Below are 27,945 nucleotides of genomic sequence, written 5' to 3' on the forward strand. Positions count from 1 at the left end.
AGTACCTGGGAGGTTGGAGTCCAGTGAGATTTAGGAACTGGGAGTCTGCAGTGTGTGGAGGTTGTGAGGGTGGAATGTGTGTTTGGTGTGAGTGCTGGAGTCTGTGTTTGGTGTGAGTGCTGGGGTTGGTGTGAGGAGGTGGGAGGCTGTCTGGGTTTGCCTTTGTATCTGTAAGATTGCATGTTTATAAGCCCTGTGGGTGTGACTGTTTATCTGTCTTTTTTGAGTGAGGACCTGTCTGTGTGATCACATGCGTGTGTGTGATCTGTATTTGAGAGTGGATGTGTGTGGAAGCATGCTAATTGAGTGGGAGAGGTGAAACATGATTGACAGGGAGGGGGCGGTGGGTGGAGGCCCACACTGAGGTGCATGGTTTCATCCTTCCTCATGCTCTGCTTGTCATGACTGAAATCCCCTGGACTGCTTTGAGACCATACTGAGAATCTGGTTGCTGGGCTTCAGCTGGCAGAACATCAGAGCCCCAGGCCGGGAGAGCCACAGGTTGGGAAGGTGAGGCAGGGTGAGGGACTTGGTGATGGAGAGCAGGCAGATAGAACTGGCAACAGAGCTAGGGCTGCTGGAGCCTGAAGCCTGTTCCAGGTCCCAGCTCCTCCACTCATGGGAGTGAGCTGGGGCAAGTCACTCTCTGAGTCTCAGTTTCATCATCAGAACTGAGCATTACATGGGCCTGCACAGTAAGCATTACCCACCCCAAATCCTATAAGCCTGCTCGGCTCTGGGAAGTTGACCATTGGAGGCCTGGTCACCGGCCTGTCTGGAGGCTGGGGAAGGATGAAACGACCTCTTCTTCCCTTCCCTGGGCCCAGAAGGCCTGATTAGTCCTACTGCACCCCTCCCATCAGTGACCTGTGTGGACTCATGAGAACATAAGCCAGGTGGTCATCTTGTTGACCTCTCTGCATTCTGAAAGGCTCAGCCTCCAACCCCCAGACCAGGGAGTGGTCTCTATTCCTCCACTCCTTCCCAGGTTCAGAAGCAGGCATGGGGGAAGTCCTTGCCCGTCCCTTCTCTGACTTTACCTTCCCTTTCTAGAGCAGAGGTATTCTGGGGTGGGAGGACTGAGTGTCCCTGCTTCCTGGTCCTCAGAGCTGGCTAGCTCCCCCCATGCCCCTTGTTCTCCCGCCTGCTCGCCTGAAGAGCTGCGGCCCGGGCAGCTGTCCGGCTGAGTGGGTTAGCAACACAAGACAGATGGCGAGGGATTATCTCAGCTTCTCAGAGCGCGATGGCGGCAGTGGCGGGGGTGGGGGGAAGGCTCTCACACCCTCCCCATGTGTGTGTACACACACACACACAAACGCACACATGCAGCTCCCTGCTCCTGCCCCAGACCCAGCCCAGCCTCCTGCTATTTATGAGATGGGCAGGAAGACAAGAGGAGAGATGAGATTATGAGAATTGGTGAGAACCGTGGGACTTGGCAATCTTGTCCCTGCCCTACTTGGCTCCCAGACCACAGGCTGAACCAGCTTCTCAGGCCCTTGGACCCTGCCCCTGCTATTATGATTTCTCTGCAGCTGCCACCACTAGGAATGGTACATTCAGAAGGTCATGGTTTTACAGAGCAGTTTATGGCCCAGAGATGTGCAAGCTGCATTCAAAGTCACACAGCAAGTTTGGTTCATTAGCAGGCTAAGCTCTGGGGGCTGGCAGGTGGTGGAGTCTCTTAGATGTCCTGGCACTGGCTGTGGGGTCCTTGTGTGTTCCGCAAATGGGGTGTGTTTGCCTTAGCACTTGATGCTGCAGCCCAAGATCCCACAGGGGCATGTCACAAGGCCAGCTGCAGGCATGCAAGGACTCACAGGCATAGCAACTCCTTCTTATACATTGTCAGGCTCTGGGTGAAGTCCGTATGGAGTTGAGTGACAGAGCTGGGTCTCCATGCTGTGTCACTGGGAAAGAACTGGGGCAGGGTTAGAACCCCACTAGAGTGACTTCTACCTGCCCCCCAGTTTGCCACAGGCAGATGGTGGAGGAACTTTCCAGCCTCAGCCACGCACACTCAGGCCCTCCCACCACCACATTCGCCCCTTAACAGCCACACTCCAAGTCCTGAGTCACCTATGCTGAGCCCCCTGGGGAGGAAAGTGGGCCAGGAGGGTGGGCAGGATTGGCAAATGGCAACCCCAGGGGGCCCTTTTCCCAGCATGGGTGGATGGGACCAACTCAGTGGGGAAGGCAGGGTGGAGGCCTTCTTAGAGAACTCCTTCTCTGGTCCTAGCTGCCAATGTTCTGACTTCTCCCCACTCCCCAAGAGTGACTCAGTGTCTGCTGGACCCGGGGGTGTGGATGAGGGGCAGTGTGGGGCAGCTGCGGATTGCCCAGTGCCACTCCCTGCAGAGCAAACTCACTTCTCTGGGCTCTCATGTGTTCATGCGTGCTTGCCCAGGCTGTCGGGTGAAACATGACCTCAGGGGTCAGCTTGGCCTGCTTCTGGGGCTGCATTATTTGCGGGATCGCCAACATGGTGATACCACCCACACTGTCCCAACACAAACAAGACCAGCACCACCAGGTTTCCCTGCTCCTGCCCCTCAAACCACTGAATCGGTCCTTCCCATGCTATTGGATGAGAGGCGCTGCCAGGACCAAGCCCCTCCTCTCCACTGCCAATGTGACCACAGTCTTGGTGTCCCGGTTGGGCCCACTCTAGAGCGCTAGGTCGAACTTGTCTCGTGGTTTCAGGCCAAGCTCCACTTCTCTGTCCCTCTAGCCTCAAGTTGGTCATTTGTTTCGTGACAGCTGGACAAAACTATGTCTAAGCTCCCCATCTTCCCTCAAATCTTGGCCTGGGGAGCCCTACATGAAACCCTGGAGGTTCTGAGCCTTTCCTCACCCCCAGCGGGGGACTTTTCGGTCTATGAAGGTCTAAAAGTAACGTTCTAAAGAGGCACCGCGAGAGCCAATCAGCGAGCCCATGTAAATAACGGCCCTCTGATTGGCTGTCTCCTTCACGCCCTGAACGAAACTTCAACTTCATCAACTCAGCGAAGATTTTTCCTCTGGCCCCACACGCCCTGCAGGAGGCGGGGCCCGGGGTCACCCGAGCCTTCTCCCAGCCGCACGCTACCTGGCCCGCGGAATGGGACCGCGCTGAGACAGGTGGGGGCGAGTGTGCCGCCCTGACCCTGGCCCAGAGGGGTTTGTTCTGGTACAGAATCCCCCGCGAGGGAGGCCTGAGAAATGAGCCCCCCTTTCTTTGTAGGACCGTCGCGGAAGCGGCCGCAGGCCGCGGGTATACAGCTTGGCTGGGCCAGATCGATATCTGCCCGCTGGACTGATGCGCGAGGGAGGCAGCTAGACAGGCTGGCTTTGCTGCAGAGTGATGGCCGCGCGGCACCCCCGGAGCTCCACAGCCCCCTACCCCGCCATTCCCTTCATCTAGCGCTCCCGGGGAAACCGAGGCGGGCAAGTGGCGTAGCGAAGGAGGGCGCAGCCAGGGGCAGCGACGCTCCCTCCTCGCTCTGGCTCCCAGCCCTGGTGGCGGCGGGGGTGCGGGGATGCGGGGGCGAGGGTAGTCCAGGGTCGCACCCTGCTACCAACCTCGGCTCGTCCCCACCCTCCACAGTCGTCCGCAGCTCGAGGCCGCTTGCATTTCTGCGAGTATCTCGTCCCCTCGCCCGATCCTTCGCCCTCCTCCCACTTTCATTGTGTGTCTCCTCTCTGGCTCTGAGGTTCCTCCTCCCTCCCTTCTCTCTCTGGGTGTCTCCGTGTCTATCTCCACATCTCCATCTCCATTTCTTCCTCTGCGTGTCTCTGCCTCTAGCTGTCTCTGCCCCTCGGTCTCTGCTCAGGTCTCCGCTCGCCTCTTGCTGATTTTCGTTTCTCTCTTTGTCTGACTCTCTCTTCTCTCCCCCTCTTCAGTCACCCCCCCACCCCGCCTCACACACACACCTCACAGCCCTGTTTACGACATCCCCTGGGCTGGCAGGTGGGCGGGGCTGCAGCAGAGCGGGGGTGAGAGAGGGAGACGCAGCCTCCCCCCCAGCTGTTAACCTTCACGCTTCAGGCCTCTGCGGATGGCAGAGGAGGGGGAAAGCCCAGCTGCCAGCTTGGCGGAGGTGACCGGGCGGGGGCTGGGGGCTGTCCCTCCCTCCAGGCTCGTCTGTGGGGAGATCTGGGGCCGGAAGGAATGTGGTGGAGGGCGCCTTCGGCTGAGGAAGGCTGTTGCTGGATGGGTGGCCTCCTGAAGGCTTGTGCTGGCAAGGCGGGTGCCCAAAGGGGGATCTGAGCGGTGTCGGCCCTGCCCGCAGCCGGGCCGGACGTGGGGGCCGGCGTGAGAATCCCGCCCATCTGTGAGCCGGCCTCACGCCGTCAGACCCAATTTATCTCGCCGCCAAAGTTTCACAGCCATCTGCTCGAGTGGAACGGCTTCCAGCGCTGGCCCCACCGGGCCCCCCAGCCAGCGCGGGGATGTTTTCCAATACGACAGCATCGCCCCCCCCAAGCAAGGAGGGGGTGTAGGGGGAGGCGGCAGAGCGCGGTGCGCGGGGCTGGCAGGCAGCCCTCTCCCGCGAGCGAGCCGACCCTGAATTTTAAGCGATTGATCAGGAAGCGCAGGCCGTTCCCATCACTTTGAGCAGCCAAATGCGACGGCGCAGGGATTTCAAGGGGCCTTTGCGGAGGCGGTAATGAGGTCACCGTCACTGCGCCAGCCCTCGGACGGGAGGGGGCGAAGGTCTGCGGACACGTGTGAACACAGCCTGTGAACGGAGCCACATCTGTATTCACGTGACCCCCGGGGTCCCAGCATTGACCCAGGAGAACTCGGCATTTGGAGCTGAGCTGATTCACACTCCCCCGTCCCCATCCCACTTCCCCCGCCCCCACCCCATCTCCCCAACCAGACACTGTCAAAGAGGCTGAGCTAGAACCCAGCCCCGCCACATCCGCGATTCCATGATCACCTCAGACAGCTTTAGCACAGGAGCCCCAGCCCTCTTCTCCTCCCCGCTATGTGCCTAAAATACCCATATTTGGGCACCTGTCCATTGCACTTCTGAACAAGCCTGCGGAGACAGATGTACCCTAGGCCCCCGGTAATCACACAGGTGCACACATTCCAATTACACACCTGACCGAAATGCTCATGCATTGGTACACTCCCAACCACTACCACCCCCAAACATGCACACAGGTACTCCATCATTCTCAGACCAGCACCCAGCAACATACGAGCCCCCAAATCCCCCTCCCTGGGATGCACTCATGTGCACACTCCTTTCTAAGCCCCCGAGCTTGCTGCCATGTCCGCGCGGGTGGGCGCCTCCACTGCCCGCCAGGCAGCGCGGGTGCAGACCTCGAAGAGAACAAAGGCCGGCTGGGTGGGAGGGAGGGGGGCTGAGCCCCCGGCCTGTCCTCCTAGGCGATGCTCGTCTGTCTCGGCTCCGCGGCCACCGCATCGAGCGGCTCTGATTGCCGAGTAAATCACCGCGATGATCTGAATAATTATCGTCTCCTGAAAACGAAAAAAAAAAAAACCCAGGGAATAAATAAAAAGAGAAAGGAGCAGCCACCTGATTTCTAGAAGCCCTGGTGTGTGTCAGGGGGTGAATACAAAGGGGTGGGCATCAGTGGTCCCTGCAGATCCTTGGGGCTTCTGTTGGGATGCAGCACAGGTTGGGTGGGATGGGCCTCAGGGCAGACAGTCCTTCCTTAGAGGTGGCAGTTAGCATCCAGTCTCGCCTTCGTCTTTCCAGGTGAGTCAGGCCCCCTGGAGCACCAACCAACCCCAGCTGGCCTCTTTGCTCCTCACATGCTCAGGCCCACCTGACCTGTAGGGCACCCTTCCAGTCTCCAGGGCTTTGCTCAGCCAGCCCCCTCTCGAATGCCCTCTCCTCACCGCTCTGGCTGGCCTCACTCTCCCATCTCCGAAGTTCAGTCCCAGGTTACTTCCTCTGAGAACTTCTTCCTGACTGCCCAGCCCTCCAGGATCCTCCCCTCCCAGAGTTCCAGTGTCTGATTGCACTTTCCCTGACTGATTTGGGTGTGTTTTCCTGATCCTCTTAGCTGGATGGCAGCTTTGGTGGAAGCAGCTATGTTTTAAACAAAGCAGTGATAGTATTAGCAGCAGCAGCCACTGCCCCATCCTGAGCATCTAGGATGTGCTGGCCCTGTGCCAAAACACCCTCTCATCATGGATCCTCCCCAGAATCCTGTATAATAATATCCCCATTTTAGCAATGGGGAAACTGAGGTTTAGGAAGACTGAAGCTTGGATTCTTTTCCTCCGGGATGAAGATGCTGGTCATCTGCTGCATCCTTTCTGCAGTTACCCCCTGATCCCACATATTGGAGGAGCTGCTCCTCATCCAGTGCTGAGCACCAAGACACAATTACCTCAACTGGCTGGGCATGGTGGCTCACACCTGTAATCCCAATACTTTGGGAGGCCGAGGTGGGCAGATTGCTTGAGCCTAGGAGTTTGAGACCAGACTGGGCAACATGACAGAACACCATCTCTACAAAACAAAAACAAAAACAAAAACAAAAACAAACAAATGAAAAACACCAAAAATTAGCTGGGTGTGGTGGTGTGAGCCTACAGTCCCAGAAACTTGGGAGGTTGAAGAGGGAGGATGGTTTGAGCCCAGGAAGTCGAGGTTGCAGTGAGCCATGATTGTGCCACTATACTCCAGCCTGGGCAACAGAACCAGACAGTCTTAAAAAAAAAAAAAAACCCAAAGTATGAAAATATGTCAACTCTATCCTGCCCAGCCTCCACCAGCCCTGCCCATTTCTGCTGCTCCTTCTCCTCCCTTTTCCTAGCCTCAGGAAGAGTGCCATCCATGCATTGTGACCCCCAGCCTCCCAAAGGGCATGACTCTCCCCCATAGCCACAGAATCAAAGAGGGGCAGCTCAGCCCTATGCTTCTGCCTGAAATGGTTCCAGATATGGGGCCTGCAGAAATGGCAGGGCGAAGCTTCAACACAAAGCTAGGTTTCCTCCTGGAGCTTGCTCTAGGGGAGGCCCATGCCCTTCCCACCCCTGGCACCTGATCAGTAAATGTGAGCAGAACAAGGCCACTGATGAGATGGTGGTTCAGGGAAGGAGTCTCCAAAGACCCTGGGGAAGAGAAAGCCTTGCTGGCCTTGGGTGTCTGGGGCAAGAAGGAGCTTAAAGCCCATTCTGGGTTTGCATTCCTTGCTCTATCCAGCCTTGCTGGCCCTGGGGCCTGGGGCGACTTCCAGAGTGGGGTTCTCCAGGCTGAGCAAGGAGGCCCAGGACTGAATGATTTAGATCCCTCCTACTCCTCCTCAAAGAAATGCCATTCTAGATGGGGGAAACTGAGTTCAGGGCTCCAAATTGGTTCCTGGCTAATGGTGCCTGTGCAGGCCTCTCCCATGGAGATTCTGATTCAGGGCCTCAAGTGTTCCTGGGGGCATGGCAGGGTCTGAATGTCACTGTGGCTTGGGTAGAGGAGGGACAGGTGAGACATGATGCTGGTGTGGAGATACATCCAGGCGGTTCAGCTCTGTGTGTGAATGAAGATGAGGCAGAGCCCAGCCCAGCTCTGGGAAAGTCTCAGCTCCTATTCTGTAGTCTCCTGGGACTCAGGACAGCACCTCCTACCTGGAAGGGTGGAGGAGGTGGCCAGTATCCTTGGGATGGTTCACAAACTCCTCTCCCCACCCCAAGCTCCCTTCTGCCAGCTACTCTTGGTCCCCTACTTAGATATTTCTTTGACATCTACTGTGTGCTGGCCCTAGGGGCACAGCAGCCTGGGGTTCGGAGCGTGCTTAGGCAGATGGGGAGGCATACCCACCAACCTACGTATACTCAGGCACACGGACTCTCCTCCCACCCCCTCCAATGGGACCCACTGGGAACCCAGGGGAAACAATAATGAATGTGACCTTTGCAATTGGACAAACTCAGGGTCAGATCCTGGCTCTACGCTACTTGTTAAGAGCAAGTCATTGAGACTCAGTTTTGGTATCTGCAAAGTGGAAATTATAATAGTGCATGTTTCACAGTGCACTTGTGAGGGTTCTGTGAGATAACTGAGTTGTCGATGCTCATCACTGTCCATCATCAGGGAAGGAGAGATGACCTCCCAGGTTGCTCCTTGGCCACTCCAGGACAGTGCTTCCATGGCATGACTAGGCTCCAGCCTTTATTTATTTATTTATTTATTTATTTATTTATTTATTTGAGACAGTATCTCATTCTGTCAGCCAGGCTGGAGTGCTGTGGCATGGCATGATCTCTGCTCACTACAGCCTCAACCTTGGCTCAGCAATCCACCCACATCAGCCTCCCAAGCAGCTGGGACTATAAGGCACATGTCACCGTGTTTGGCTAATGTTTAAATTTTTTTGTAGACACTGGGCCTCCCTATGTTGCCCAGGCTTGTCTGGAACCCCTGACCTCAGGTAATCTTCCTGCCTTAGCCTCCCAAAGTGCTGGGATTACAGGTGTGAGCCCCTGCACCAGCCAGCCCAGCCTCTTGATTCGGTGGTAGAGGGGGGTGGCCTCGGCAGGTCCTCCACACTGCCAAACCCCTCACATTCTTCAAAGCTTGGTACCCCTACCAGTCACAGTCTCTCTCTACTAGGTTTCTCTGGCTCTCACTTTCTCCCTGCCTGCCCATAATTCCATCCATCCGTGTCTCTTTTTCCATTTCTGCCTCTCCTTAAATACACAGAACTCTCTCCCAACCATAAGAACACCCTTCCACTCCCGCCCACACATCCAGCTCAACTCATCACCAGCATGCACTCTCACCTGGGTGCACACAGGTAAGGAGACACACAGAGGCAAAGTGGTGGAGAGACACAAGCACGCACACACTCACACTTGAGTGCACACGGGCACAAGGACAGCCACCCATCCGACACACATACAGGTGCACACACAGCACAAATAGGCATGAGCAGGTGCACACAGATGCACCTGGTGACAAACACACAAGGACATTGGAGCATATTGCACATCCAAGAGTCCACAGACATGTATACTCTGCCCCACCACATGCACGCATAGGACAGGCACAGACAGGTACACACAGACACAGAAACACACACAAGGACACACATGCACATCCGCACAGTAAGACACAGGCCCACACATATACACATGTAGGCACACACAAGCGCTTGCCCCCAACCCCCCTCAGAGAACTGGCTGCCTGCCAAGCACAGAGCTTTCTGCTGGGTGTGCACAACCTTTCACAGGCTCTAATTGAGTTGAGGGTGATTTATAACACGGCAGCGCCCCTGCCCGTGTGAGCTGCCCCCTCCTGCTGCAGCCCTGTCCAGAGTCTTTGACCCCCACCCCAGCCCCCCTGCCCCCTGTACAGCATCACATGCATAGGCCCCGTTGAGGGAGAAAGGGGCATTTTCCTTTTTGCCACCAGCTCCTGTCTTCATTCTTGCTTTTCTCCTGGGCCAGACACTGGACTCCGAGAAATTATGCCTCAACCCACCCACCCCACCACAGCCATCAAACCCAGTGTTACTCAGTCCAGCCACTAGGAGACCAAACTAACTAACTTGCCTGGTTTGAGACAGCCAGGACCTTGACAGCAAATTCCACATGCTTCCTGAGCTGCAGCAGGAGAAACTGGATTTGGACCTGAGAAGGGACTTGCCCAGTGAGCTGGGGCTGCAGGATAGGCTCTGACCAGCAGGGTATAGGAAAGCCTCCATTCAGGACCTGGAGGAGGAGAAGGCACCAGTAACCTTGTTTCCTGCCCTTCCATCCTTTTGGGTAACTGAGCTGTGACCCTGCCTCCCAGCTGTCCCCATGGCTAGTGTGGCTGGGCCTGTGATTAACGGCATTAATTAGGCTCTGAGGCTGGGCTCATAAAGTCCCCTTATCCACCTAAGAAGGAGTGGCAGTGAGGACTTTTGTCCTGGTGGGAGGGGTATATGCACCCTGACCCCTTACCTCTGACCCTAACATGGGCCATCAGCTCTAGCCATGGTCCATGAACTCAGCCTAAGAGCTGTTTCATCCTCCCAGAAGAATCTTGTGTTGGACGCTGATGCTGTTAACCCCATTTGACAGTGAAGGGAACCAGGACCCAGAGAGGCCAAGTCCTAGAGACTGATCCCACAGAAGCCCCATCCTGCCCCACTGCACATGGGGTTGCTTTTTGGACCAGGAAAGGCTCAACCTCCCTCTTCAGAGATTTTTTTTTTTTTTTTTTTTTTTTTTTTTTTTTTTTGAGATGGAGTTTTACTCTTGTTGCTAAGGCTGGAGTGCAGTGGCTTGATCTCAGCTCACTGCAACCTCCGCCTCCTGAGTTCAAGTGATTCGCCTGCCTCAGCCTCCCAAGTAGCTGGGATTATAGGGATGTGCCACCACATGTAACTAATTTTGTGTTTTTACTAGACTTGGGTTTCACCATATTGGCCAGTCTGGTCTCGAACTTCTGACCTCAGGTGATCCACCCGCCTCAGCCTCCGAAAGTGTTGGGATTACAGGCGTGAGCCACTGTGCCTGGCCCAGAGTTGGGTTTAGATTACAGAATAAGGAAGTCAGATTAGATTTAAGAGGGGTTGTGCATGATGGCTCATGCCTGTAATCCCAGTACTTTGGGAGGCCAGCCTGGGCAACATGTGGAAACGCCATTTCTACAAAATTTTTAAAAAAATTAGCTGGGTGTGGTGTTGCATATCTGTAGTCCCAGCTACTTGGGAGGCTGAGGTGGGAGGATCACCTGAATCTGGGAGGCTGAAGCTGCAGTGAGCTGTGATTTGCATCACTGCATTCCAGTTTGGGTGACCCTGTCTCAAAAAAAAAAAAAAAAAAAAAAAAGGAAAGAAAGAAAGAAAGGGACCTCCTCAGCAGTAGAGTTTGATTGGGAGCCAAGGGGTGTGTGTGTGTGGTGTGCGCACGTACATGTATGTGTGCACTGGAGAGGCTCTGGGCTGCCCCCCAGGGAATCCACGTGATAATGGCAGCCAACATTTAGTGCTTGCTCATTGAGTCACAGACAGTCCTGTAGGGGGGGAGCTGAACCCCGTTTTACAGACAAATTAAACTGAGATTTTGACAATTTAAGCCATCTGCCCCAGCCTCATGGATTTGAGGCAGTGCCACCCGTGTCCCTTCCCACTGCCATGTCCTGGGTAGGTAGATGGATCCTCTGGGGTCTGTGTTGCAGGGACACCACCTAATCTCTGCCGTGACTCAACCCAGCCTTGGGCTCTTGCTCAAATACACTTGAACATGTGTGAATGTGGGTGGGAAATGGGTGACGGTATGTATGTGCTCCAAAGTCTCGAGTGGGGAGGGGGTTTGGGCTTGGATGTGTGGGTGTCCCAACATGCCTGGGCGTCCGTGTGCGTGGGTATCTTTGGGACATGTTCTGGGTTTGTGCTGGTCTCTGTGTATCGCTGCATGTTTGTGTTTGTAGCCCTGCGTGCATCATTCTGTGTCCCTCTCTGCACTGCTTGTGTGACGTGTGTTTGTCCCTGTGAGCCTCCTCCCTATTTGCCTCTGTGTGTGTGTCTCTTTGACATGTCTGCGTCTGTCCTGCTTCTGGGCTTGTTTCTGTGTGAGCCTCTCTACAGCCCTGCCGGGTGTGTGTGTGCACGAGGCTCTGTGCCTGTTTCCGAAAGTGACTCTAGGTGCGACAGTGTGTGTGATGGTGTGACTGTGTCTCTGTATCCGTGTGTGACTGTGTGTGAGACTGTAACTGTTCTGTGTGTATGTGACACACCGTGTGCGTGACTAAATGGTGCTGTCTCTGTGACTGTTTCGGGACCTGGACTGTGGGGGCACAAAATTTAAGGGGGCTCCATCAAATCTCAATAATCAGAAAAAATCATATTTTCGCAGACTTTTTAAAAAAATGCAAAAAATGATGAAAATAGACTATTGAAGACAGGCTCAACGTCCGCGCCTGTCCGTGTAGCTGTGTCTGTGCCTCCGCGAGTGTCCCGGTGGCTGCCGCCCTCCCTCCCGCGCGCCGCCAGGTGAGCGAAGCCCCCACCACCGGTCACGCTGCTCTGGGCTGTGCCTCGGTAATTTCCGAGTCGGCGGCGGCTTTGTGTGCACTGGCCGCGATCTGGGGGCGGGGAGGGAAGGGAGGGTTATTTCTCCCCCTTCTTCCTTTTTATTGGGTCATTAACAACCGCCCGGACTGCCGCTGCGTCCCCCCTTTCATGTCTGCCGCGCCTCCCGCCATTATCTGCCTCCGCCGCGCGGCGTAATTCGATGCCAATCAGGTTCGGGGCGCAGAGGCCGCCGGATCAAAGCCGGGGCCGCAGCGCTGGAGGGAGTGGGGTGGGGGAGCGGGCTGCGCTCCCCCGGGGTCGGGGCACCCACCAGGGGTCCCGCTCAAGCAGCTAGGGTCAGACCGGGGAGTCCTTGCCCACACCGTGCGGGATTCAGAGGGCTGCCTGGGGGGACCAGGTGGCCAGTGGTTACGCTGCGCGGTCCAGCGGAGCACCAGGGTCCCTTGGGGATAATTTCATGGAGGGAGCAGCCTTTAAGTGGAGATTCTAGGCGGAGGGATCACCCTGGGCACAAGCAGAGAGGCAGAACTCAGCGGAGCGAATAGGGAAGAACCTGGCTGGTGGGATTCTTCTGGCTGGGAGACTGTTGTCTTGCAAGGGTGAGGAGCAGTGGAAGGGGTTGAGAGGGGGCGGGCAGAATCATAGCTGGCCTTCAGAATCCTTTATCTGGGGATGTCCTCTGTTTGCTAGAGGCTATGCCCTGACTCAGTTTCCTCCGCTGAGAAATGGGGAAGCTGTTAGCTTTTCCCCAACTCTTCCACAAGGGATAGTGAGGTGATGAAGGAGATAAGACAACCCAAAACAAGCACAACTCAGATTTCGTGAGCACTTTCTGACTGTAGATCAGGCCCCAGTCTCCATTGATCCACGCAACAGCTCTACAAGTTGGAACTCATGTTTTTACAGATGAGGAAACAGAGGCACAGAGAGGGAAAGTGACCTGCCCAAGGTCCAGGGCTAGTGAGGCACATGGCTGGGATTGGAATCAAGTCCATAGATTTCATGAAGTGGGTTATCTCCTGGGAGGGCCCCTAGCCAAGCCATCTGCTGCTCTCCCACCGCTTCTGGGTTCTGGGATGAGGGTAAAGGGTTTGGAGCTGCCTACGTGAGAAGCCAGTGGATCCACAGAGCACAGCGTGGGCTGGGTAGGCAGTGGGGGCAGACTCATCCTCCCCACACTCACAGCTGTCTCCACTACTTACAGCCCTTGGGCAGGTCACCTGCCACCACCGCCCCAACCCTGGCCTTCGTCTGATCTGTAAAAGGGGGTTCACAAGCTTCTTCATCTTGTCCCTGAAGAGTCAGTGAGTGGACCTAGCAAAGCAAATTTTCAGATGCAGTGTGGATGGGAATTTTTATCACCATCAGCCAAAGACTCAAGGTGGGGTAGTGTCTGCCAGGCAGTCCCTGAAGGAGATGGAAAGGCCCCTTCTTCCCCCAAAGAAAATGCCAGTGTTAGTTTCAACGATTTTGGAGAGAGTTGTTCCCCCACCCCCACCCTTGAGAGGAAGAGAAAGAGATTTTCTCTTCCAAATAGTACTGGGTCTTCACAACTCTAAATATCTCCAACCCTAGAATGTTCTGAGCAAACCAACGTATACATAATATATGCTTCTGTTCTTGGCTAGGAGCAGGGGCTCACACCTGTAACCCCAGTACTTTGGGAGGCCGAGGTGGGCGGATCACCTGAGGTCAGGAGTTTGAGACCAGCCTGACCAACATGGTGAAACCCCATCTCTATTAAAAACACAAAATTAACTGGCTGTGGCAGCACATGCCTGTAATCCCAGATACTCGGGAGGCTGAGGCGGGAGAATTGCTTGAACCTGGGAGGCAAAGAAGTTGCAGCAAGCCAAGATCATACCATTGCACCCAAGCCTGGGCAACAAGAGTGAAACTCTGTCTCAAAAAAAAAAAAAAGCTTCTGTTCTTAACTGAAAATAGACCTCCAGACCTTGAGGGCACCAGCCGGCAAAGACCCTCACTGCCCCATACCTGGTTCTGGGGCCTGACAAGTTGGGGTTATGGGCTGAAGAGAATGGTGACTGGAGGTCCCTCAGCAGCCCCTGGTGTCTTACAAATGGTTTCTTGAGGCTGGGCAAGGTGACTGATGCCTGTAGTCCCAGCACTTTGGGAGGCCAAGGTGGGCGGATAGATTAAGCCCAGGAGGTGGAGGCTGCAGTGAGCTAGGATTTTGCCATTGCACTCCAGCCAGGGCAACTGAGTGAGACCCTGTTTCAAAAACAAAACAAAATGAAATGACAAAACAAATGGTTTCTTGAGTACCAGCATGGGTTGGGTTAGTCTGCACTGCACTGGGAAGACAGGGGTAGGAGGCCGCAGATAGATGCAGGGGTGCCTTGGCTGGTGGGAGAGGCCGGTGGAGCATGCTTCCTGTGCTCACGGGTGGTGGGGCTTCTAGTGGGCCTGGGAGCACCCTTTCTGGAGAGACAAGTGAGCTGGATAGAGAAGGATAAATAGAAGTTTGCTGGTTGAGGGCTGGGGACAGGAAGTACATTTCAGGAATGTTTGAAGCCCAGAGGCCTCAAAGAATAGTGCACAGTGAGTGTTTCTGGAGGTGGGGAGAAGGGCCGGGGTTGGGCTGTAAAGTCCCGAGGAGCATGCGGGCAGAAAGGGCAGGGCCCCGAAGGATCTGCAAAGTAATCCTGAGGGTGCTGGGGAGCCGGGGCAGCTTCAGGGAGAAGTCACCTTGCTTCAGCCTCCTCACTTGTGTAGTGTAGGCACAGGCCATCCTCCCTGCAGCCTGCGGGAGAGACTGGAAGGGGAGGCACTTACGCCTTTTACTGCCTCGCTCCCTGCATCTGGGAACTAGGGGTTAGGGAGTGAGGCTGGAGTGGGGAGGCAGGGACTGGGGTCTTTGTATCCACTGTTCTCCAAGCACAGGGAGACAGGCCAGGAAGCCCATGCTTCCTCCCAGACCTGGCCTGGGCTGCCAGACACAAGAGGTGGCCATGATTAGCAGCTCCAGTTGGCCTGGGCATGTGGCTTGGGCAGTGTTTCCCACTGGGGAAATGGGATCATGGTTCTGGCTTCAAGGTCAGGAAAGCTGCCATTGCCCAGGAGCTCCTTCTTGCTGCTGAGGGGCTCTGCAGGGCCCAGCCTCAGGCCTCACCACGTTCTTCTGGCCGGATTGGCAGGGGCCTTTTGAAGTGGCTTCTCCTCCAGCTGGCATTCCATGCTCCAAGGGGAGACGTGGGGGTGGTGCAGGCCACAGAGCTGGGGGCTGAAATCTCTGCCTTAGGCTGGTTCTACATTTCTTATCTTCCTGAAGGAGGCCCACGGCCTCCCCTGTTCTGTGTCTCTCCTGGGGAGTTCCTGCCTGTCTGGAGCTGGGTGCCTGTGTGTGCTGGAAAGGGAGGATTGGCTGCACCGCACACCGCAGATCCCAGCTGCCTCTGGACGCTGAAAAATCCAATTTTCTTCCTAATTGCCACCGCCCGCGCGCGCTCTCTCTCCACTCACAGCCTACTTCTGCTCGTTTCCCCCACATTCTCCCTGCTCCAGCCTCCTGCTGCCCACCCCATGGCGGATGCTGCCCCCCCTCGCGGTCACCCGTGTCGGGACACACCATATATCATGTCTGCAGCCGGGAGGGGCCTGGGAGCCGGTCGGCCCCCACTCCGGGCTCCCTGACGAAATCGTCCTTTTCTGCGGCGGATGACAGGTTGTGGGAACAACAGCTTGAATTACGGAAAGAAGTTTCCCCACTGAGTTAATCTGCAGTGGCTGGAGGTGACCTTCTGGAGACGGCGATTAATCACGGGCCGTGGCGGGCGCCGCGCCACGCCGGGCCCTTTGGGGGAATACTAATTCCACTACAAGATAAATCATAATTTGACAATAATCATCTTCCCTAATCACTCCAATTCTTCGGTTTAATTATTTGTATACACCGTGTTTCTTCCAAAGACCCTGTGTGCCCATGGGTGAGGAGAGGACGGTCTCCTGGGCACAGTTCCCGCTCTGTCCCCTCAAACCTGTCAGCCCTGCTGGCATGTCTGGGGAGGCCTGACTCAGAACTGATAGGGAGAGGGTCGGAGCTCAGAGTTTGATAGGGCAACTGGGGAAACTGAGGCACCGAGAAAGCCCAGGCCTTGCCCAAGGTCACATGGCAAGCTGGGGGTGAGCCAGGCTGACAGGCTGAGGACAAAGGGCTTTGATGTTGAGGCCCAGGCTGCAGCCCACTTCCCGAAATGCCTCACTTCTCCTGCCCTACTCCCTGACCTTCCGTCCTCAATCTCCTGTGATGCCCGGTCCCACCCTTCATCTGCCAGTGTGGACAGGGTTGCTGACTGCTTCCATTTCCCCTACCCCATCTCTGGGCCTGGCTGTGCACTCAGAACATGAAGATCAAGGATTGTAGGCTTGTAGGCATCCGAGCAGGCATTGCCTGAACCTTTTTTTTTTTTTTTTTTTTTGAGATGGAATCTTGCTCTGCTCTGTCACCAGGCTGGAGTGCAGTGGTACAATCTCAGCTCACTGCAACCTCTGACTCCCTGGTTCAAGTGATTCTCCTGCCTCAGCCTCCTGAGTAACTAGGATTACAGGCACGTACCACTACGCCCAGCTAATTTTTTTTTTGTATTTTTAGTAGAGAAGGAGTTTCACCATGTTGGCCAGGATGGTCTTGATCTCCTGACCTCATGATCCACCCACCTGAGTCTCTCAGAGTGCTGCTGCCTGAACTTTCTTACCAGTGGCTGCGTGACTTCTGGCAGTTGATGGGACCTGTAACTGTGTCGAGGTCTCTGTCTCCCAGGGTGGTAGAGACTTGGCCTGGTGCCAGATCCACAGGTGTGCTCACAGATGCCTGCCATTGCCCCTTCCTGTTCTGTCAGGGTCCAGTCACTGGAGCCCTGCATTTCCTACCTCCCTTTCCCCACCCAAATTTGGTTCCTGGTCCCACCATGCTCAGGCCCTGGGTTGAGCCACCAGGAGAGTCCCAGGATCCTAGCTGTGCCTCTGGGCTGGCTGACTCTACTACTGACTCTGGCTCCCGGAGCAGGACTCAGAATGGCTCAGTGACTTTCTTCTTCCAGGAAGGCTCCTGGTACCCCACGAAGGGTAGTGACAAGTGGGGTATAATGAGAGCTGCTAGATCCAGGGTACACCCTGCATAGGGCTTGTGGCCTACCTTTGCGGCAGTATGAGGGGGGATGGTTCTCCCAAACAAGAACCACAAGCCTGCTGGGTGTGTGCTGAGGGTGCTACGGCCATAGAGAATGAGATTCTAACAGCAATGAATGCGCATTCCCAACAACAGCCCGCCCTCGGTGTCTCTTGGTCCCAGGGTCAGTGTTAGGCTGATAGAGGAGACATAGCCCTTCCCTGGTGGTCTTGTGGTTAGGATGATAAAAATAAATACACAAATAAATAAAAGGGAAATACAGCCCCATCCCCAAGATGCTCTAGTGTCAGGGAAGATGTGACCCTTTTGCTCAGAACTGAGAGAAGCCAGACTCGGGGAATACAAACCACGGCACTGCCCGTCCACATTCCGGAGCCCCTGCTGTGTGCCAGGCCTGTGCTCAGTGTTTTACCTGCTCCACATCACTGAGTCCTGACGACCACTTGTGGGTAAGATGTGATGTCAGCCCATTTTACAGACGGGAAAATCAAGTCACAGAGAGGCAAAGTTACTCGCTCAACGTCACTGTGCTTGTGAGCACAAGGTTGGGATTCGAACCCAGCCTTCTCCATTCTTTCCTGTCTCCCAGAAACCATTTCATCAGTATTGTAGAATTTCTGGCCAGAGGATCTGGGCAAAGCTGAGTCAGTCTGTTCGCCTGTCAGGGTCTCCATGCTTCTGGCTGCAAAAGGGGCTTCGTGAATTTGTGAAGCGGGGATGTGGAAGAGCAGCTTCCATCCGGTGCTGTTTCCGGGCAGTGCTTGGGCAGATCATCCATGGCTCAGGACCAGTGGGGACACTGTTGACTTTGTGAGAGGTGTTTTGGTCGGGGACTCCTGGCTGTCTGCAGCCCTCATCCTGCCTGCCTTTTAAGGTGAGTTCCTACTGCCAGGTAGGGCTCTGGAAGGCAGTTGTGGGGGAATACCTCATCCCAACCACGAGGACCTGAGGAGGGTCACTTAGCCCTTCTGAGCCTCTGTTTCTGTATCTGTACACCATGGGTAATAATAACGCGTGACACATGGTAAGCCCTCAATCTTTTTTTTTTTTCTTTTTTTGAGATGGAGTCTCGTTCTGTTGCTCAGGCTGGAGTGCAGTGGCACCAAGCGGCTCACTGTAACCTCTGCCTCCCAGGTTCAAGCAGTTCTCAGCCTCAACCTCCCCAGTAGCTGGGACTACAGGCGCCCACCACCACACTCAGCTAATTTTTTTGTTTGTTTGTATTTTTAGTAGAGATGAGGTTTCACCATGTTTGTCAGGCTGGTCTTGAACTCCTGACCTCAGGTGATCTGTCCTCCTTGGCCTCCCAAAGTGCTGGGATTACAGGCATGAGCCACCATGCCCAGTCTTTATTTTGTTTTTTCTTAAGACAGGGTCTTGCTCTGTTGCCCAGGTGGCATAATCATAGCTCACTACAGCCTCAAACTTGGGCTCAAATGATCCTCCCACCTCAGCCTCCTGACTAGCTAGGACTACAGGTGTGCACCACCATGTCTCGCTAAGTAATGGAATGTTTTGTATAGATCCAGGTATCCCTGTGTTGTCCATGCTGAGCCTATTGTTAGTTGAAGTACCAGGCTGCTTATTGAGGTCACAGAGGGGTCAACCAATTGTCACCTTCCTCTAGCTTGGCCCTAGATTGCCTTTTTCAGGGTGTCCAAGAGGGGAGGGGTATCTCTCCTGCAGATAGCACTCCACTCAGAAAGGCCGCTGGTCAGACCCCTCCCAGCAGAGCCAGCCCCACTTCCTGCCAGGGGGATTGTAGGACTGGAGGCCTAGCTGGGGAGGTGGCAGGGCTGTGGCAGCAGAGAAGGGAGGCAAAGGTTGGCTGAGTGGGGAGAGATGGCCTGGGGGGAGAGCAACCGAGTCACCGGGGAGAGAGGGAGGCTGTTGCGCTATAAATACCTTCCAGGTAACAGGACCCATAAATGAAGGGAGGGAATTAGTCACATTCTGCAGCGCCTCAGAGAGAGGACAGGGAGCAATGACCTGAATCCATGGAAGGGAAAAAATTAGGCTAACCTTGTTGCGGGGGTGGGGGGCGGGGATGGGGGGAGGTTAGGGGCCGGATGCTGTGCCTCCTCTGTGGGGTGCCTGAACAGGCTCTGCTGGGCAGCCAGGAAGGAATAACTCTGGCAGGAGGGGTCTAGAAGGGACATCTTGTTTATTTCCATGTCCAGATGTTTGAGGTATGTGGGGCTCTTTCTTTTCTCCTCAAGGATCTCCTGGCCTCTCTCAGAACTCACACCCATTCCTCCTGGGAAGTCCTTCCAGGAGTCTAGCCCCAGTTGTTCCTCATGTCACGCTGAAGTATGTTTCCATTCACTGCCCTCACTGTCTTTAAGCCCTGGCTCCTCCTGGACTCCCCACCTTGTCATGCAGCTAGCTCTGGGGTCGTTCCCTGAGTGTCTAACAGGCAGAAGGGTCTTTGCGGGGAAAGGCAAGAAGGCCGTGTCCTGCATCCTCTCTGGAATCAAGCCGAGTGGGTCCACTTGTCTCTTGCTGGGATGATCACCGTGGCCTGTGCTCTAGTCTCCCAGCCTCAGCTTCACCCCCTCTGGGCCAGCCCCTCACCCTCGGGGTTGCCAGAGCAGCAGTCAACGTATGCCCTCCCTTGCCGACACCTTCCCTCCTCCTCTCGGAATGGAGGCCGGTCCCCTCGGCCTGGCACAGTGAGCCTCCAGGATTGGCCTCCAAGCAGCTTCCTAACCACATCTCTACCCTTGCTCTCACACCCAGCCTGCCAGTCTACATTCTCCAGGTCTTTGTACCAGCTGTTCTTTCAGTCTAGTGTTCCTGCCTCTTGCTCTGCCTGGCTGACTTGTGCTTTCTCCCAAGACCCAAGCTCGAGTCTGAAATTCTCTCTGCTTTCTCCCCAGCTGAGTTGGGTCCTCCCTCATCTGTGCTCGGGAAATGCTCAGGCAGGGGTATCGTGGGGAAGTCACCAAGATCCAAATGGGAAGGCCAGCTCCGCCTCACCCTAACTACATGGCTTCTGGTAAATAGATGAGCTCTCCTGTGCCTCAGTTTCCCCATCTGTGAAAAGGAGTTCTCACAGTGCTTCCCAAGGGTTGTACAGTTTAGGCAAGACCTTGCATGAGGAGGGCTGAGCACAGTCAGCGGGTGGCTGTTGTTGGGGTCACAGTATTGATCACACTGTTTCTGTGTCTGCCTCCCCTGCGGGCTGTGAGATGGGAGGGGGGCAGTGCAGCGTCCCCGTGTGACTTGTCGCCGCTGTAACCGCAGTGGCCAGCTCGCGCCTGGCACTGAGACAGGTCGGCAAATGTTTGCTGAATTAATGAGTGGGGGCTGCAGGGAGGGCTTGGGCTGCAGTTCCGCCTGGGCTGCTGCAGCTGGGGCGCGGATGTACATGCGTGTGCCCCTGCGAGTGTGAGTGAGGGGCGCCTGTGGGTGGGGGAGCCATATCCGTGTCCCGGGGGTCTGGCGGCGCCGTGGGCAGCCTGGCGCGCCCGCTCCCTGGGGTCCCCGCCGAGCGCCTGCCTGGCTGCGGGACCCCGTTGCCAGGAGCAGTCAGGATGCGGCAGCGTCTCCATGGCAACGCGGCATCTCTAGCCGCGCGCCGCCCTCCCCCGGCGCCCCGCAGTGGGCAGGAGGCCGAGCCTGGCAGCCCCTCCCGGCCCAGCAGCCAGCAAGCTGGGCCAGGAGGCCGAAGCCTGATGGGAGGGGCTGAGCAGGGGGCTCCTTAGTTTTCTAGGGATGAGGGGCCGACCTGCCTTTACTTCCCACCCCATCTGGGAGAGGTAGCTAATAGCAGCTGTCCTCTGTCTATGAGCAGCACCCTCCACACCCGCCAGGAAAGCAGGAACAGGCTCTGGTCAGGGCAGGAGACCCCCACTGGCGAAGGGACATTTCTGATCTAAGTCCTGGCTGTGAAAATGGCGCTGTTGTGAGGGGCACTGAGGCACTGCCAGGGAAGTGCCATACTGTTCCAGGGTTTCAGTGGGACTCCAGTGACTTCCATGACCCACCCAGTGTCCACCCGTGTCCCCACTTCTCATAGATAATGCTCAGTACCTGCCACGAACCCTTCCAATGCCCTCTCACCCTTTCAGTTGTGCCATAGCCCCAGCCCCACTCAGTACTTCCCACTTCGGGGTCCATGACCCTCCCACCCTTGGTTCCCAGTCAGTGCCCCTGGTCCTCGCTGTCTTCCACTGCCTTCCGGCGCTTCCCAGCACAGTGTCGCCAGCTCTTATTCAGTACCCCCAGTACCTACTCAGTGGTACTTCCAATATCCACTCAGGGAACCCGTTACCACCAGGAAACCACCCAGCGCCCTTTCCAGTTTAAGCTTGGTGCCCCTTAAATATTCTCCAGGGACCACCCACTGCCCCCACTACCTGCCCGGGGGCCCCCAGTGCCCTCCTATTAATCTGCCCAGTACCCTGCACACCCACTGTAGTTCCCAGCACCTCTTCATACTTCTATTCACCTAGTCCCAGTCACCACAACCGCGTTCAGCCCAGTATATTCTCACCACGCGGCCCCTTGCCACATTATTTCCAGGTAAATCCCCGTTCGCCCCCTTGCCCATCTCCCACCCTCCAAACCCAAGCTCCGCCGGGCCGCAGTGCTCGCAGCGGCCAGGAGGGGGAGCACGAGTAGTAAGCCGGAGACCGAGGCGCGGGGTGCGGCTGGGGCGAGGGTCGAGGGGCTGCATCCAAGGCCCTCTTCTTATGTGGGCTAAATCTGAGCCCAGGGTGCGGCTGCGTCCCGGGGGGGTTTCCTCCCGGAGTGTCGCGCCCCTACCCCGCATACTCTGCAAACCCCGCCGGGTCCACCACCGCCGCCGTCGTGGCTTTGGCTCTGAGAAGGGGCGCGCGCCCTCTGGTGACTGCTGAGCAGTGCAGCTTTCTCTGCTGCTGGGGAGAGGGCGCCGCTCCGACCCGGGGCGATGCGTTAGTTCCCTCTCTCTTCCTCTGTCCCCCTTTATTGGGCCTGTCTTCAAGCTGCCGGGGATGGAGTGACCGCAAGCCAGACCCTTCTCTGAGGGGTTGGGTGGAGAGCCTGGGTCTGGATGAAGGGAGAACATTGGGTAGGGAGGTGTGGAGCACAGGGCCTGGGGAGAGGGACCATGGAGCAGAATGGTGGTGTTGGGGGAAGGCTGGGTCCACAGATGAAGGACTCACAGATGGATCCGAACAATGAGTTCTCATTGTTCAACACCCGCCTATGAGTGAGAACATGCGGTATTTGATTTTCTGCTCTTGTGTCAGTTTGCTGAGAATGATGGTTTCCAGGTTCATCCATGTCCCTACAAAGGACTCGAACTCATCGTTTTTGATGGCTGCGTAATATTCCATGGTGTATATGTACCACATTTTCCCTATCCAGTCTATTTTTTTTTGAGACGGAGTCTCCCCCTGTTGCCTTGGCTGTAGTTCAATGGCACAATCTTGGCTCACTGCAACCTCTGCCTCGCGGGTTCAAGTGATTCTCCTGCCTCAGCCTCCTGAGTAGCTGGGATTACAGGCACCTGCCACCACACCCAGCTAATTTTGTATTTTTAGTAGAGATGGGGTTTCACCAGGTTGGCCAGGCTGGTCCCGAACTCCTGACCTCAGGTGATCCACCTGCCTTGGCTTGCCCAAGTGTTGGGATTACAGGCGTGAGCCACCAGGCCCACCCCACCTTTTGTCTTTCTAAGCCTCAGTTTTCTCATTTATAAAGTGAGGATCAAACTCTAACTACTTCCCAGGAGAGTTGTAAAGATGAAGTCAGATGAGGATGATATCGGGGAGAATAATAACAATGACGGGAGCTGTTAATAATGTTAACTGAGCACTCAGTTTGTGCCAGGTGCTGTGCAAAGTAATTCACATTCGATCCAAGAGGTTATACCAGCCTGACAGAGGTAAGGCTCCTGCTCAGAGGCTCTCAGTGATGACCGGCTCACAGGCAGGGTGACAAAGCCCTTAACAGGTCTTGTGTCTGGCCCTAGGCCACCAGGATGAGCTCCAGAGTCCTTTGCCTGAGCTAGGGCTGTGCAGTGCTCCCCTGTCCTCTGCGCCTGGCTCAGATATCCGGCCCCCCGGGGAGGGCAAAGGGGGCTGCCTTATGAAGGAAACATGTGTCCCGGCCTGGGCAGCTGGACCTGGGGTCCTTGCCTGGGAACCTGGGGCCTTTCCTGCAAAGGGAATATCCTAGAGCAGGAAGGAAGGAAGTGGGGAGGGGGAGGAAGAGAAGGGAGAAAGGATAGGACAGGCCCCAGCTGGAAAGAGTTCTCTCTGGGATTGGCCAAGAAAAGAAGATCTCTGGACTCCAGGCTGAGAGGCCAGTGGACTCGTCACCCTGGCTGGGATTCGGATGCGTGTGGTCGGGAGAGGAGGACAAAAAAAGAGAATGTGACCCACTCTCTGCCCTCTGTTTCCTCATCTGTGTAACAGGTATAAGAACACCCCCCTCACCTGGGCATGGTGGCTTATGCCTGTAATCTCAGCACTTTGGGAGCCCAAGGTGGGCAGATCACCTGAGATTGGGAGTTCGAAACCAGCCTGACCAACAGGAAGAAACCCCATCTCTACTAAAAATACAAAATTAGCCAGGCGTGGTGGCAGGTGCCTGTAATCCCAGCTACTTAGGAGGCTGAGGTAGGAGAATCGCTTGAACCCGGGAGATGGAGGTTGTGGTGAGGCGAGATCATGCCACTGCACTCCAGCCTGGGCAATAAAAGCGAAACTCTCTCTCAAAAAAACAAAAAACGGCCGGGCGCGGTGGCTCAAGCCTGTAATCCCAGCACTTTGGGAGGCCGAGGCGGGTGGATCACAAGGTCGAGAGATCGAGACCATCCTGGTCAACATGGTGAAACCCCGTCTCTACTAAAAATACAAAAAATTAGCTGGGCATGGTGGCACGTGCCTGTAATCCCAGCTACTCAGGAGGCTGAGGCAGGAGAATTGCCTGAACCCAGGAGGTGGAGGTTGCAGTGAGCCGAGATCGCGCCATTGCACTCCAGCCTGGGTAACAAGAGCGAAACTCCGTCTCAAAAAAAAAAAAAAAACAAAAAACAAAAAACAAAAAACAAAAAATAAACACCTTCCTTCTGGGCAGAGTTAAGAAAGAGATCAGGAATGTACAGAGCCAGTCAGGCCTGCAGCATGGTGGGTGCGTCTTGCCGCTCGGTCCCTGTGCCCGGGACTGACTGATGTGTAGGACGAGACAGTAGCTCATGCAGAGTCCAGGCTCTCACCCCCTGTGAACTCGTGCATTCAGTCAACAACGTTATTGAGCGCCTACTACGTGTTGGGGTCCTGGGCTATTACCCTGAATAGGAGCCAATCCCTGCCCTCAAGAAATTCTGTCGTTGGTGAGGGGCAGGGGAAGATGAGTCACCAGGCAGTGATGCTGGAGAGGCTCAGGGCCCGTGCCCCAGCCTGGTGGGTTGGGGAAGGCTTCCTGAAGGAGGTGATATTCATGCCAGGATGCAGAGGAAGTATGCATAGTCGGAAGAAGGAGCGCAGCGGGAAGAGATCTCCAGGCGGAGGGAAGAGCAGGCCCCAGGGCCCAGGACCCAGGGCAAGCAGGGCTGTGGCTGCGGCAGAGCTGGTGGCAGCAGGGGTGGGGGAGAGGAGGCAGAGCCTCGGGCCTCAGGGATAGGGCTCTGGGTTTTTTCCTGAGAGCGATGGGTGCCAGAGAAGCTTCTAGACAGGGGTGGCATGGTCAGAGTGTGATAAGGCCCAACGGAAGGCACTCAGGGCCTCCCCTCTATGCCACCTCTATGCCATCGTCTCTCCAAGTTCCTTTGTGGGGGGCAGCCAGGCTGGAGCACCTGCGGCCCCTCAGGCTTCCCACCTCCTTTTGATAAAGGCTTCTCCCCTGCCTGAACTGGGGGCAGGGACTGTGGTGGCTTGAGTCCTCATCTGTCCAGCACTCCCCAGCTCTTCAGGGACACTCCTTTGTTCCCTAGGGGCTGTGAGTCATGGATGCCCCACCTCCACCTCCTAACTGGCTATGGGTGGTCTTGTGACCCAGGCTGGGTCAGTCACTGCACTTCAGACTCAAGACACTGTTGGGTGGGGGCAGTGCCCTGAGTGGGGACAGTCACAGTCCTCCTTGGAAGTTTCCATGTGGCTTGGGGCAGGGCAGCTTCATGGACGTGGAGTCACACAGGGCCCCATGCTTACAAGGGTCTGCTTAGCTTAATGCTCTGCCATAGCTGTCTTGAAATGACTCATAATTTCATCTTCGACCTTGTGTTTTGTAAGTGGGGTCCAGTGGGACAGTGGGGCATGTGAGTGCACAGAGAGGGTGCAATCTGGGTGTCATGCGGGCTGCTGGGGCTCCCGCGTGCACGCGGCACTTGTAATGTTCATGAGCACAGGATTCTGATGACCCTACCATAGGTGGGGGCTCAGTGAGACTCAATGTGAGTGTAAGGTAAGCATGTTGTGTTTACAACGGAGTAGGGGGGAACGCTGAGAGCCCTGAGGGACCTTGCCTTCCATTTCAGCCAGAACTTGCCAGATGCAAGAAGGCAGTGGTATGCTAAGAAACATGAACAGGCCTGGCGCCGTGGCAGCTCACACCTGTAATCCCAGCACTTTGGGAAGCTGAGGCAGGCAGATCGCCTGAGGTCAGGAGTTTGAGACCAGCCTGGCCAACATGGTGAAACCCTATCTCTACTGAATATATGAAAATCAGCTGAGTGTGGTGGCAGGTGCCTGTAATCCCAGCTGCTTGGGAGGCTGAGGCAGGAGAATTGCTTGAACAGGGCAGGTGGAAGTTACAGTGAGCTGAGATCGTGCCGTTGCACTCCAGCCTAGGTGACAGAGTGAGAATCTGTCTCAAAAAAAAAAAAAAAAAAAAAAAGAAGAAGAAACATGAACGGCCCAGGAACCCTGCCATAGCCTTCCTTGTGTTATTTCCCTGGATGAGCCAACTGCTGACCCTGACCATGATGACTGAGGACAGGGACAGATGAGGCAATCCCTAGTTCCTTCCCTTTCAGTCCCTCCTCTCACATCAGAAGCTAAAGGCGGAGCATGATGAGAGAATGTGCAGAAGTCAAGAAAAGAAATGAAAACTGTTGAGCGAGTTTTGTGTGCTTTCCCACCTTTTCAGGTAAGAATGAAATACACGTGTGTGCACAAGGTGCAGAATGCAAATTAAACAATTTTGATGATTCTGCATATGAATTAAACACCCTTATATTTGCATTTAAAACTGACATTGCACAGTATGGAGATGAATAGTAAAATCCATATTAGTCATTTAGATTTTTCATTTTTCTTTACTTAAAATGATATTTAACAAATACAAACTCATGACAAATCAAGAGGTAGACCAACAGAAAAGAAGCGAAGCTTTATGTATCTGTAGGTGTAGATACATGAATACAATTTTTTTTTTTTTTGAGACAGTCACTCTGTCGCCAGGCTGGAATGCAGTGGTGCGATCTCGGCTCACTGCAATCTCCGCCTCCCAGGTTCAAGCCATTCACTGCAACCTTCGCCTCGGGTGCCAGCGGTTCTCCTGCCTCAGCCTCCAGGGCAGCTGGGACTACAGCTGTGCACCATCAAGCCCAGCTAATTTTGTGTACTTTTAGTAGAGAAGGGGTTTCACTATGTTGGCCAGGATGGTCTTGATCTCTTAACCTGGTGATCCATCTGCCTTGGCCTCCCAAAGTGTTGGGATTACAGGTGTGAGCCACCTCGCTGGGCCACAATTTTTTTTTTTGAAACCGAGTTTCACTCTTGTTGCCCAGGCTGGAGTGCAGTGGTGTGATATCGGCTCACTGCAACCTCTGCCTCCCAGGTTCAAGCGATTCTCCTGCCTCAGCCTCCTGAGTAGCTGGGATGACAGTGCCACCAAGCCTGGCTAACTTTTTGTATTTTTAGTAGAGATGGGGTTTTACCATGTTGGCCAGGCTCAAACTTCTGACCTCGGGTGATCGACCTGCCTCAGCCTCCCACAGTGCTGGGATTACAGGCGTGAGCCACTGCGCCCCGCCTAGATACAGTTTTATATTTTAGCGCCTTTATTATTAGGCATCTCCTTCCTGCTTTTTGAACAAGAAGCTCCACGTTTTCATTTTGTGCTGGGTCCTGCAATGTGACTGGCCTGGGTGGCGGAGTTCCATTTTAGGGTAAGGAATTGCGAGTGTGGGGACCGGGACTGCCCACCCCCGTGCACCCCCTCTGTGGTGGAGCCACTGCGGTGAGTGAGGCCCTGAGCCCAGGAATGCAGGCAGGAAGCAGGCCTGCTTTTCTTTCCATAGCATTGCTCCCAGCTGGTGGAAGGTCTGGCGGACACTGGGGTCTGGCTCTCCCCCTGGTGTGCCTCAGGCTATTTAGGGTTGGGGGAGTATAGCGCATCTGGGGGAATATAGCGCATCTGGGGGAATCAGTCTCCCCAGACTTCAAGATGCTGTTGCCCACTGGCCATTGGGGGGATGTTTTCACTGACCACCAGGCTGCCGTCCAAGGAGACCATGGTCCATCCCCTTCCAAGGACGGGGACTGCAGAGGGGCCTCAGAAATGGTGCTGCAGAACTGGAGATGGGTTTCCGTCTCCTCCCTCCCAGCTCCTGTCCCCTGCCAGGTGAGGGAGAGGTGCTGGGTTCTTTCCTTGGCTTGCTCTTAGGGGACAATGAGAGGAAGAACAGAAAGCCCTTGGCAGGGATCAGCCGGCAGCCAGGCCTCCTGTGGGAGGCCCTTGCCCTAGAGGCAGAGGGAGCCGGAGTGGGAGTGGCAGGGCAGCTGGGTGGGAGGAAAGAGCATCCCCAGAGTGGGTCCCTGAAGGCAGCACAGGGGGCATTAGATCCCTCCGCCCATTCTTTTTTTTTTTTC

General features: G+C 55.4%; 1 protein-coding gene across 1 annotated transcript in view; it reads left to right on the forward strand.

The window, feature by feature from the left end:
• Positions 1-11,810: 11,810 nt before the first annotated feature.
• PSD2 (pleckstrin and Sec7 domain containing 2) overlaps positions 11,811-27,945 on the forward strand; it is an 89,253-nt gene continuing 73,118 nt past the window's right edge. Inside the window, exon 1 of the mRNA XM_074380258.1 lies at positions 11,811-11,946. The gene's annotated coding sequence lies outside the window, so the exon portion shown is untranslated. The remainder of the gene's footprint in view (positions 11,947-27,945) is intronic.

Source organism: Saimiri boliviensis, chromosome 1, assembly GCF_048565385.1.
Source record: "Saimiri boliviensis isolate mSaiBol1 chromosome 1, mSaiBol1.pri, whole genome shotgun sequence".
NCBI classification, from domain to species: Eukaryota; Metazoa; Chordata; class Mammalia; order Primates; family Cebidae; genus Saimiri; species Saimiri boliviensis.